Source organism: Perognathus longimembris, chromosome 3, assembly GCF_023159225.1.
Source record: "Perognathus longimembris pacificus isolate PPM17 chromosome 3, ASM2315922v1, whole genome shotgun sequence".
NCBI lineage: Eukaryota > Metazoa > Chordata > Mammalia > Rodentia > Heteromyidae > Perognathus > Perognathus longimembris.
Window position 1 is genome coordinate 96,348,263 of NC_063163.1, and position 12,831 is coordinate 96,361,093.

At 44.2% G+C, this 12,831-nt stretch overlaps 1 pseudogene; it reads right to left on the reverse strand.

Moving 5' to 3' along the window:
- Window positions 1–1,311: 1,311 nt before the first annotated feature.
- The window catches only part of LOC125347760, a 31,858-nt pseudogene continuing 20,338 nt past the window's right edge, over window positions 1,312–12,831 (reverse strand).

Sequence of the window (12,831 nt, forward strand, 5' to 3'; positions counted from 1 at the left end):
AGAACTTGAGATATTCCAGGAGGTCTTGGTCCCATCCCATCCTTGAGGTAGCCACAGAGAAGGGTCAGGATTCTTTTTTTTTTTTTTTTTTTTTTTTTTTTGCCAGTCCTGGGCCTTGGACTTGGCCTGAGCACTGTCCCTGGCTTTCTTTTGCTCAAGGTTAGCGCTCTACCACTGGAGCCACAACACCACTTCTGGCCATTTTCTAAATATGTGGTGCTGAGGAATCGAACCCAGGGCCTCATGCGTATGAGGCAAGCTCTCTTCCCTCTAGGCCATATTCCTAGCCCCAGTCAGGATTCTTTACACATTCACAAGATGTTTTGATTTTATGAGATGCTGAGAAATGAACCCAGTCCTTCCCATGCTAGGCAAACCCTAACCACTTAAGGTATATTCTCAACACTTTTCAGAATATGATCCCACTAATTTTTCCCAGGCTGGCCTCAAACTCAGAATCCTCCTCCCACCCCCCCCCACCCCCCATACCTGGGATTACTAGGCCCAGCTATAAGAATTTGTAGCTCTTTGGCTACCTAACACTATTATTGGGACGTATATTAAGCACAGTACACAATCAGAAAATAAAATAAAATTCCTTCCCATTAGGGTTAAAGGGCTATATTGGAGTTTGGGAAGGTCATCAGTAAATTTTTTTAAAGGCATTATGGTAGAGGAAAGAGGCTCTAATTGAATTTTAAATTCTCGACTTTTGCTGTTGCTGTTTTGTTTTTAAACAGTGTCTTGCCACGTAGCCCAAGCCGCCCTCAACCTTGAGATCCTCCTGCTTCAGCCTTCCCAGGGCCGAGGGTGCAGGTGTTGCAATCCCAACAGGTTCCCACAGCTGAGTGAACGGAAGGGCGGGGCCTGCCGGGAGGGGGTGGGGCCTAGGCCGTGCTGCTGAGCCCGGGCAGCCCCTTCTCCAGGCCTCGGGCGCCGCGCGTGGGTGCGGAGCCGCGCGGGGGTGTGCGGGGTGGGGGGGGGAGAGGGGGGAGAGACATGCCGCCGCGAAGGGGGAGATGGCCGAACGATTGCCTAGCCGGAAGGAGGTGGCCTGGGACCTGCCAGTAGTCGCCGGTCCCCAACCTTCTAAGTAGGCAGCGCACTTCCAGGACACGAGGTGTCCGAATCCGCGGGGCTGCGGCCCTAGAATCCAGTCCCTCCCCTCTCCCCTCACGAACCGCTTACGCCGCGTCACGTCCCCGTCCTTACCGCCGACGAGCCGACGAGTCAGGGGAGTCTGCCTGCCGCCGGCGACTAACGAACCCCGGGAGGTTCTTCGCCAGGGAAGCCCGTGACGAAGACCCCTCCTCAGTCTCCAGGCACTGCCGGCAATGGCACCGACGCCTTGGAAAGCGCGCCCAGGCAGGCCTGTGATTGGCTGCCAGGTGCGGAGGTCAGGCTCACGTATCTAGGCGCTGCGATCTGATTGGTCTCGAAGCCCTTTGGACGAACGCCCGCGCTCCGGGGCCCCTTATAAGAATCACTGGGCCGCGGGTCAAACCGAGAAAGGGGCGGGGCATTGGCTACCACCCCTGGGTTCCAGAAAGGATTTTGGCCCTTCAATATTGTAAAGCCAAAACCGGTTGGGTTGTGCGCTCCTGCAGTTCCAGCCCTGAGAAGGCTGAGGCAGGAAGATGCAGACTTCTGGACTACAGTGGACACGCATCCAGTGCGCCAGCGTGAGGGCGCATGGCCAGGGTGGGCTCTCGGTGCATTGAGAGATACTTTGCCCACCTGGAGTCTAGCTTTCATGATCCATCCGATGTGGTCCATTTTCCATACTAGCTCTAGCTGACTGCCCAGTGCTCAAATAACTTTACCAAGAAACAGCCTTTAGCCACATCGTGTGGAGACTGAAGCCAATTCGGCTGCCACCTGCTTTTGTATAGCTCACAACACAAGCTGTAATTTTTTCTTCCTTTTTCTTCTTTCTTTTTTTTTTTTCTTCTGCCAGTCCTGGGGCTTGAACTCAAGGCCCGAGCACTGTCCCTGGCTTCCTTTTGCTCAAGGCTAGAGCCAAGTAGAACCACTAGAACCACAGCGCCACTTCTGGGCTTTTTCTGTCTGTGTTGTGCTGAGGAATCGAACCCAGGGCTTCATGCATGTTAGGCAAGCACTCTACCGCTAAGCCACATTCCCAGTCCCCCCCTCCTTTTTCCTCTTTTTAAATCAAGAATATCGTGGCATGCAAAAATTAAATTCAAATTTCAGTATTCATAGTTTTGCAAAACAACATGCCCATTTCTTTAGTTGTCACCTATGACTTTTTCCTACCACAACAGCAAAATTTATTATGAGACCAAAGACAGTATTTATTGGCTGGATCTGTAAAGAAAAGATTTTTTGAAACATTTATGTTTATATTGTTGGGGATTTAACTCAGAAACTTGTTAGGTGTTCAAAACTGGTGCTCTACCACTGACCCACAGCTCCACTTAGGACTTTTTAGTGGTTAATTGAAGAGTCTCACCAATTTCCTGTTCAAGCTGGTTTCAAACCCTGATCCTCAGTCTGAACTTCCAGAGTAATTAGGCATGAGCCACTGGTGCTTGCCCAGCTTTGATTTTTTTTTTTTTTTAAGTTGCCATGGGGCTTGAAATTTGGGCTTGGGCTCTGTCCCTGAGCTTTTCTGCTCAAGGCTAGCATCCTATCACTTTGAGCCACAGCTCCATTTCCAGGTTTCTGGTAGTTAATTGTAGATAAGAGTTTCAACTTTCCTGCCCAGGCTGACTTTTTGCTGCAATCCTCAGATCTAGGCATTCTGAATAGCTAGGATTATAGGCGTGAGCCACTGGTACCTGGCTGATTTTTTTTTTTAATTGACAAACTCTGCTAACAAATGTCTTATTTTAGTAATCTTTTTATAAAGCAAACTTTCCTTCTAATCATCTATAGTACTTTCTTCTCCATTTATTTCTTCCACTCTTCATTATTGCCTTCTATAGGTTTGCTCTGTTGTTCTATTTTTAGATAAATGCCTAACTTATCTTAGTTTTTTAGTTTAATTTTGTAAGTTTACCAATTTATGTACCAATTTAGCTGTATTCCACAACTTTTACTCAGTAATAGGTTTGTTTTCTTTCTGCTTTAAATATCCCTGGCCTAATTTTGCTGTTATTTTTGAAAACTATGAGATTTTTTTTTTTTTTTTTTTTTTTGGCCAGTCCTGGGCCTTGGACTCAGGGCCTGAGCACTGTCCCTGGCTTCTTCCTGCTCAAGGCTAGCACTCTGCCACTTGAGCCACAGCGCCGCTTCTGGCCGTTTTCTGTATATGTGGTACTGGGGAATCGAACCTAGGGCCTCGTGTATCCGAGGCAGGCACTCTTGCCACTAGGCTATATCCCCAGCCCTATGAGATTTTTTTAAAGTATTTTAAAAATAGCAAATTTCTGATTTAATTGCATTATGTTCATGACCAACTACAGAAGAAATCATCAGTGTCTTTCATTCTAGGAAGGCAATAGGATCAGAGAAAATTTCAGAAAAAGCTTAGCCAAAAATGTACAAGCCCACACCAGATATCACCATTGTATTTGGTTTCAGAACCCATTTTGGGGGTAACAAGACAACTGGCTCTAGCCTAATTTATGATTCCTTGGATTATGCAAGGAAAAATGAGTCCAACACAGATTAATAGGACAATGGCCAGTTTAAGAAGAAATGAGGGCTGGGGATATAGCCTAGTGGCAAGAGTGCCTGCCTCGGATACACGAGGCCCTAGGTTCGATTCCCCAGCACCACATATACAGAAAACGGCCAGAAGCGGCGCTGTGGCTCAAGTGGCAGAGTGCTAGCCTTGAGCGGGAAGAAGCCAGGGACAGTGCTCAGGCCCTGAGTCCAAGGCCCAGGACTGGCCAAAAAAAAAAAAAAAAAAAAGAAGAAGAAGAAATGACCTCAAGGTAACAACAAAAGGAATACAAAACTAGAATGAAGACAGTCAGTGGGACTGAAAATGCCAATGTTAGTGCTGGCAAAAAGCAGAAGAAATAAAGTCAATGACTTTGCCTTTGGTGACTGTAAAATTTTCCTAAGAGAAGAGGAACACAAAGAGCCAATTGCCTATATGCATCAGATCATACAAAATACTTATCGAAATGAACTCCAGGAAATGGAAGCAAGACTTTTTTTGTTGTTGCTGCTGTTTTTGTTTTCTTTTTGTCTTGTTGTTCCTTTAATGTCTTTGAAAGGATAAGGGAGGTGTCATGAAATGGAGAAAAGTGCTGCAGTGGCACTCACTAGATACTTGTGGGTGGGGACAGGAGGGAAAAACTAGGAGAGAGCAAGGGAAGGGGTAACATTGTCCAAAAGGAAATGTATGCTTAACCTGACTTATGTGACTGTGATGCCTCTATACATCACCTTTATAATAACAAAGAATTTTAAGGAAGAAAAAATTTCCCAAGAGGGTTAATAAATTATACAAAGCCTTCTTGTTGCTTTTGTTTGTTTGTTTGCCAGTCCTGGGGCTTGAAATCAGAGCTTGAACACTGTCCCCAAGCTTCTTTTTGCTCAAGGCTAGCACTCTACCACTTGAGCCACAATACCTCTTTTAGCTTTTTCTGCTTATGTGGTACTGAGGAATTGAACCCAGGGCTTCATGCATGGTAGGCCAGCACTCTACCACTAAGCTACATTCCCAGTCCCTTTTAGACCCTTTTTAAAAAGAAATATAACTTTCCACAAACTACTTTAGCTCCATCCTATAAATTTTGTGATTGTTTTTACTATCACTAAGATCTGCAGTCTCTTCCCCCCCCCTCACCCCCCCCCATCTCCAGGAGGAGCCCAGGACTGTTTTGAATAAAGCCAGGACCATGAGTGAATTATTGACCCCCACCCTATTGTCCCAGGGGCATACAGGCACCGATAAAACCTCAGGTATATTTGAACCCGCTTTGATATGTAGGCAGGGCAATTCACATAGGCCCAGCTGTAAACAATACTTTGTGGGCCCAAGGAAAAGCCACCAACTTCCTAGACCTAGTGGTGCTTTCAATAACCTCTGCCTTCTTGCAGACCCCTTATACTCCTGGTTCCAAATTCACCCTCTCACACCACCTTCAAACCTGTGGCAAGGTCTGTGCCTTTCCCTATTCCTCAATAAACCATTCTTCAATAAACAGTCCTGCCTGTTGATCCATTCTCCTCCATTTTCCCAACAACAGGGAACAGAGTAGAGATATGGACTATAACATTAGAGGTTTTACTCACTCCCAGATTTCTGGAAACACATCTTAGGCTCCTTGTCTGCCTCACTGTGGCCTCAGATATGGGATACTTGTAATACCACAATAATTCACTAATGTCCAGTTGACAAACATATCAGTCTTAAAGGGTAAGTAGGAGGAAACAAGACTTGAATCACTACTTTATTAAAGGGGATGATACTCAAGTGGAAAATAGTGGTATAAAACATCAGAAAAATGTACATTAAAGCCAAAGTGTGATACCAGTGTAACTTCAGGATAAGGACACTAATTAAAAGAGCTGGCAGGGGCCGGGAATATGGCCTAATGGTAGAGTGCTTGCCTGGGTTGATTCCTCAACACCACATATATAGAAAAAGCCAGAAGAGGCACTGTGGCTCAAGTGGTAGAATGCTAGACTTGAGCAAAAAGAAGCCAGGGACAGTACTCAGGCCCTTAGCTCAAGCCCCAGGACTGGCATAAAAACAAAACAAGCAAGCAAATAAAAGAACTGGCAGCTGGGCTCCAGTGCCTCACACCTGTAATCCTAACAACCCAGGGGGCTGAGATCTGACTAATGAAATTCATAGCCTGCAGTATCCTGGCCACTCAGGACTCAGACCCAAGACAAAAAAGTCACCAGCACTCAGTCAATCGGGCTAGGAGCCTTTATTCAGCTGTGCACAGTGTCTGCTCTCCATCGGGATGGTAAAGAACAACAATGAGGGCTGGGAATGTGGCCTAGTGGCAAGAGCGCTTGCCTTGTATACTTGAAGCCCTGGGTTTGATTCCCCAGCACCACATATATAGAAAACGGCCAGAAGTGGCGCTGTGGCTCAAGTGGCAGAGTGCTAGCCTTGTGAGCGGGAAGAAGCCAGGGACAGTGCTCAGGCCCTGAGTCCAAGGCTCAGGACTGGCAAAAAAAAAAAAAAAAAAAAAGAACAACAATGAGCCACCACAGGGCTGGGTTTTTTAAGGTAGAAACTATGCGTTCTACAGCAGATGGTCATGTAGCACAGATGCAGGGAGTCAACAGGGGGTAGAGCAAGTCACAAACAGGTTAAGCAAGCAGTTTACAGAAGCAGAATTTCACAGTCTGATTTAATATCAACTTTTTATTTTAACAATCTAAGCAAGCAAGAGGGGGCTAAAACAATCCAGAACTCAATCATAAGTGGACCAACCTGACAGTCGCCATGGCATTTCTATAACTACTAGTATGATTATTTCTATAATCTATTACTATGATTGATTTTACAATCATTACTATGGTTGCTATCTAGATACAAAGAAGAACAAGGACTACATATATTTTTAAATGTCAGATTACAAGGAACTAGTCTTATAGGTGGGGGTGCAGCCCTCTAGCATGGAGTCACCAAAATGGAGTTATAGAAGCTAAGAGTAAACTCTAAGACAGTAAAATTTTACAAGCCCTATTGTTTCTAGGAGCTCAGAGAGCTATACTTCTCCTTGTTTTTCACAGCTAGCCTGGGACACTCTTAATGAGACCCTTATCTCCAATTAATCAGTAAGAAGCTGAAAATGAAACTATGGCTAAAGAGACAGAGCACCAGCCTTAAGTGAAAAAGAAGGTAGATACTTCCCAGGCCTTAAGTTCAAGCCCCAGTACTGATATACATACACATGCAACACAAGAACTGGCAGTACCACGTTTTGGATGGGTGGCAATTAAATTCGCAATATTAGTGCTGGGAATGTAGATTATTTTAATCCATGATGTGCATCTGACCTAACTTCACTTCAGCTTTTCAGAATTACTGGTGGTATGTAGCACATATATTTAGATAGAATCTTAACTGCAAAGGAGTCCAGAATAAATGATTGTCACACTCTTACACAAGTGTTAGTGTTGCTTACAATAACAGATGTCCTACCTCTTGATGGATGAACCAAGGTTTGAATCACAATTGTTATTTCAGAAAGCAAACCTTGGCTTTGGCTTTTTAGAAATTAGATGATACTTAGGTTTTATGCTGATTCCCCTTTCAAACACCAAAACTGTAGCTGCACTTGGAACATGGAAAGATTCTCTTCTTGCTCCAGTGCTTCCAACAATGATTTATGTATGGATTTCCAGTTGTGAAATTTTTGAGAAAACTACACTAAGTGTTATGCCTAAGTTGCGAGACGACCACCAAGAAGACCATCGAGAGCCAGACGTTCCGAAATGCAAAAGCAAGGCTTTATTCAGGCAGGCTGCAGCTCGGGCCTCGTCCTATACTCCGACGCAGCAGAGGTTAGGAGGAAGGCCCCAAGCTGACATTTCACAGGGCTTATAAAGGCAAAAGAAAAACCCCACAAAGTTACAGCAATCAGGTGTTCAAGCAAGATTAGGATATGGGTACAAATCTGATTGGCTCAGGGCTCGAGGCATTCCGGGGCGGTTAGAGTTAAGCAGGGAGTTTCCTGACTGGCTGGGCCCTACCTAATAAGCTTGTTCTGCTAGCCGGGATAATTGGTGGCCTGGGTTACTCACAGTTTAAACAGTCAACAAAATGGCAACTGCCTCAAAAATGGGGTTTACTTCAACTCTACATAAGCATCTTTTAATGTTTTCACTGAATGTTCTAAAATGTGTTTCTACGTCAGCAAAGTGCCTTGACCTGGCATACACAGAATATTTCCCTCCGGCTGATGGCTGTCCATTGTTTGCTATACAATAAATTGATCTGCTTCAAATCACAGCTTCAGTGGATGGTAGAGGGCTCCTGGGTGGTACACACACTGTCAGTGTGGCTCTCCAGCTGTCAGGGAGTTGGGAATTTCTGGTGGCAGTGTTGGCTGGGAGCATGGCTTTCCCAGCTGTCATTCTTCTGCTTCTCAAGTTCCAAATGGTGCTTCATGTGACTCATAAACTTCACATTGCTTCAAATGTCCCAGAGCTGAGGCATTTAAAGGTTAAATATTGTGTTCTGGCTGCCTGTCTTCTTTATGTTGTCCATACTACAAGTCACTAAGTAACAGGCTCAGATTTTATTTCTTGAGATCCAAGGTCTTGTTTGACTTGCTTAAGAAGTTAGTTTTTACCAGCTCTTCAAACTACTTACTAGGCCTGCATCCCTAGAAGTAACAATATACCTTTTCTTTTCCTTCCTTTCTTCCTTCCTTCCTTCCTTCCTTCCTTCCTTTCTTGGTCCTGGGGCTTGAACTCAGGGCCTGAGTACTGTCTCTGGCTTCTTTTTCCTTAAGGCTAGCACTCTACCACCTGAGCAACAGCACCACTTCTGGCTTTTTCTACATATGTGGTGCTGAGGAATCGAACCCAGGGCTTCATGTATACGAGGCAAGCACTCTACCACTAGGCCATATTCCCAGACCAAGGTATCTTTTCTTTATCATAAGTACATCAAAAAACTGAGAAGCAGTTGCCCTTTGAGGGTATGCTTGTGTCTATTATAGGAAAACCATCAGAAAGGGTCACAGCTGAAGATTGTATACTCATGACTTCACCCCTGAGCTTAGATATTCTGAGACTTCTGTTTATACTTGAAGTAGAAAGTCACTTAGAGCTCTGGGAATGTGGCTTAGTAGTAGAGTGCTTGCCTAGAATGCATGAAGCACTGAGTATGAGTTCTCTGTATCACATAAACAGAAAAGGCTGGGAGTGGTGATGTGGCTCAAGTGCTAGAGTGCTAGCCTTGAGTTGAAAGAAGCCAGGGGCAGTGCTCAGGCCCTGAGTTCAAGCCCCAGGACAGGAAAAATAAAGTCACTGAGAGCTGGGCACTGGTAGCTTGCACCTGTAATCCTAGCTACTGAGGAGGCTGAGATCTGAGGATTTTGGTTCAAAGCTAGCCTGGTCAGGAAAGTCAGTGAGACTCTTATCTCTAATTTATCACAGAGGGGCTGGGAATATGGCCTAGTGGTAGAGTGCTTGCCTCACATACATGAAGCCCTGGGTTTGACTCCTGAGCACCACATATATTAGAAAAAGCCGGAAGTGACACTGTACAGGCTCAAGTGATAGAGTGCTAACATTGAGAAAAAAAAATTAATCACACAAAAAGCCAGAAGTGGTGTTGTAGCTCAAGTGGTAGACTGTTAGCCTTGAGCAAAAGGAGTTTAGGGACAGCACCTAGGCCCAGAGTTCAAGGCCCAGGACTGGCAGAAAAAAAAGGAAGGAAGGAAGGAAGGAGAGAGAGAGAGAGAGAGAGAGAGAGAGAGAGAGAGAGAGAGAGAGAGAGAGAGAGAGAGAGAGAGAGAGAAGAAAGAAAGAAAGAAAGAAAGAAAGAAAGAAAGAAAGAAAGAAAGAAAGAAAGAAAGAAAGGAAGGAAGGAAGGAAGGAAGGAAGGAAGGAAGGAAGGAAGGAAGGAAGGAAAGAGAAAGTCTTTGAGAGCCAAGTGCTAGTGGCTGTAATCCTAGCTTCTCAAGAGACAGATCTGAGGATAGAGGTTCCAACCAGCCTGGGCAGAAAAGTCTGTGAGATTCTTATCTCCAATTAACCACAAAAGGCAGGAAGTGGAGCTGTGGCTCAAATGGTAAAGTGCTAGCCTGAGCACTAAAGCTCAGAAACAGTGCCTAGGCCCAGAGTTCAAGCCTTGGGACCAGCAAAAAAATAAAATAAAATAAAAAAAGTCATTGAATCACAAGGATTCTCATCTTTGTCTTCTACGGGCTGGTCTGGGCTGTGATCCTTCTACCTGTGCTTTCTGGTGTCAGAGTGGATGACAGGCACATGCCACTGGATTATTATCTCTGTCTTCAACAGAAAGTGCAGTTTCTGTTAGACACTGAGTCATAGAGGGGAACAAACCTGATAAACTAGATGGAACAAGTTGTAGTAAGTTCATTTCATAGGCACCTTTAGATGAATGATATGAGTAGCTATTCATATCCCTTCACACTGAGAAACTGGTGTGATGGTCATTGCTTTGGGATTGGGTTCACATGAATTGCAGTCTGGGACACATGAGCAGGATCTTGACAGATGTAGCCTTTCTTTCTTGTTGGGTATGAGCCTAGGGTGACTACTCAAAATGGTTGAAATTGTAAGCGGTTTTGGATTTGAAATCACCAGATAAGCAGAACTTCAGCATCTTTATCTACATGACCTGTCCCATTGAGGATCAGCTCAGCACCTTTGTCATCTTTGCTATTCTGACTGGATTCTATCTACTGTTACTTCAGCAAATCTGGTTCTTGTTCTCCCTTACTAAAGGAGAAATGATCTGCCTGTTTAGGTTAAAAAAAAAAAAGTAAGGGGGCTGGGAATATGGCCTAGTGGCAAGAGTGCTCGCCTCGTATACATGAAGTCCTGGGTTCGATTCCCCAGCACCACATATGTAGAAAATGGCCAGAAGTGGCGCTGTGGCTCAAGTGGTAGAGTGCTAGCCTTGAGCAAAGATAAGCCAGGGACAGCGCTCAGGCCCTGAGTCCCAAGCCCTAGGACTGGCAAAAAAAAAAAAAAAAAAAAAAAGTAAGAATAGACAGAGACAGCTCAACACCAGTCTAAGCTTATTCAGGAGAAAAACTTGCAGATGGGAACCCCCAGACAAAGCTAGAGACTCTCATTTATAGACTAGTACTTTTATAGTGAGTTGTGGGAATGCTAGAGTTGTCTGGTGGGGAATTGCATGGTAGTACCTAATGGTAAGATATAGAAAGTATGGAAAGTGGTTTACAGCTGGAGAAAGGAAGGGAGTATGGTAGGGGTGTCTGTTCAAAGCCCTGGTCTGTTGCCAGCCAAATGGGCTGCAGTCAGTCAAGGAGATAGGGTAAGGCAGGGGTGGTTGTAAAGGCACTGCTTTGGGGCCTCAAGATGACATTTGGCTATTAGGACCTAACAATGCCATTTAAATGTACTGTTTGAGGCTGGGAATGTGGCTTAGTGGTAGAGCACTTATCTAGCATGCATGAAGCCCTGAGTTTGATTCCTCAGTACCACATACACAGAAAAGGGCAGAAGTGGTGCTATGGCTCAAGTGGTACAGTGCTAGCCTTGAGCAAAAGAAGCTTTACTGATTGAGTGGAACAAATGATTCCTTCAACTTCCAGAGCTGTTGTTTTATAAATTACTACCTTAAGCACAACTATGTGAAATAATTATTTCAGAGAACGTTATCTTATTTAATCCTCTTTTTAAAACGTAACTATTGAAATCACTATTTTTGTTGTTCTTAATTTCTATTTTGGCAGTACTTCCTTAAGATGCTCTACCACTTAAGCCACACCTCCAGCTGCTTTATGCCTTTGCTTTTGTGTGTATGTGTGCCATTATCGGGGCTTGAACTCAGGACCTGGGCACTGTCCTTGAGCTTCTTTTGCTCCAAGCTAGTGATCTACCACTTGAGCCACAGTGCCACTTCTGGTTTTTTATGAATAATTTATTGGAGATAAGAGTCTCCCAGACTTTCCTGCCTGGGTTGGCTTTGAACTGCGATCTTCAGATCTCAGCATCATGAGTAGCTAGGATTACAAGCATGAGCCACCAGTGCCCAGCTGCCTTCGCTATATGTAGGGCCTTGTTTTAAGCCTAATCTGTGATCCTTTTACTTGTGCTTTCTGGTGTCATTATGGATCACAGGCACATGTCACTCTGCCCAGTCATCCTGCTTCCCCTGTATATGGGACCATACAACGCATGCCACTGTACCTAGCCATTGAGTAAGACAGAGTCTTACTCCAAGTCTCAATGTTAGCCTCAAATCACAATCTCTTGATCTTTGCCTACAAAGTACCTAAGATTACAGGGCTGAGCCACTGTGACAGAAAACAACAACCTTAATTTTTTTTCAGTGCTATGGATCAAACCCAAGAACTCCTACATGCCAGGCAAATGTTATTCCACTGCACTATATCCACAGGAAACTATTTAGGAGGTATGATATATCCAAATTCAATCTTCCGTCGTTCCCAAGTCTTCTGCAATTGTGATGCTACAAGACACTAGCACAAGACTGAAGGAGTTGGACATCTCTTGTCATGCTACTTGTCAGTTTTCGTTTTGTGCCCTAAGGCCTTCATTGCTCTTCTCCTAGCCCCAGCAGTACTCACTTGGAAATCTAAACTTTCTCTAACCCTAACAAAACTTTGCTCTCAAACACTTGCTGCTCCTATAATGTTCCTTAACTCAGAACGGATACTGATGGGTACCCATGGGGGATCAGGTCCTGGAGCACCATTGTGCCTCCTTCACCCAGGATATCCAAATCCTCAATCTCCTCATGTAAAATGGCATCACATTTGCATATATCCCATGTGTGCTTATAATTACAAGATTGCTTAAGAAATGCTATCTACTGTAAAATGCTGTGAGAAGTTGTTATTCTGCATTGTTTAGGAAATGATGGCAAGTAAAAAGTCTATATATGCCCAGTGTGATACTTTTTTCAAATATTTTTGGTTGGTGGTTGGTTAATCTTTCCATTCAGATTCTCAGATAGGGAAGGCAGAGTATAAACCTAGTTTGTCAGTACACAGACTTTAGGGTTAGCTGTTGCCATACACTCTCTAGCCAATCAGTTTATTCTGTTTTTTTCATTTTTCAAAAATATTTTAATGTATTGTACTAATTACAGGAAATGAACACAACCACTTCATAGAAATTGTAGTGTTTTTCTTAAACTATATGTCATTTATAAATATTTGAACCTGTAAGCCCCAAAGATTAACAGTAGCCAGT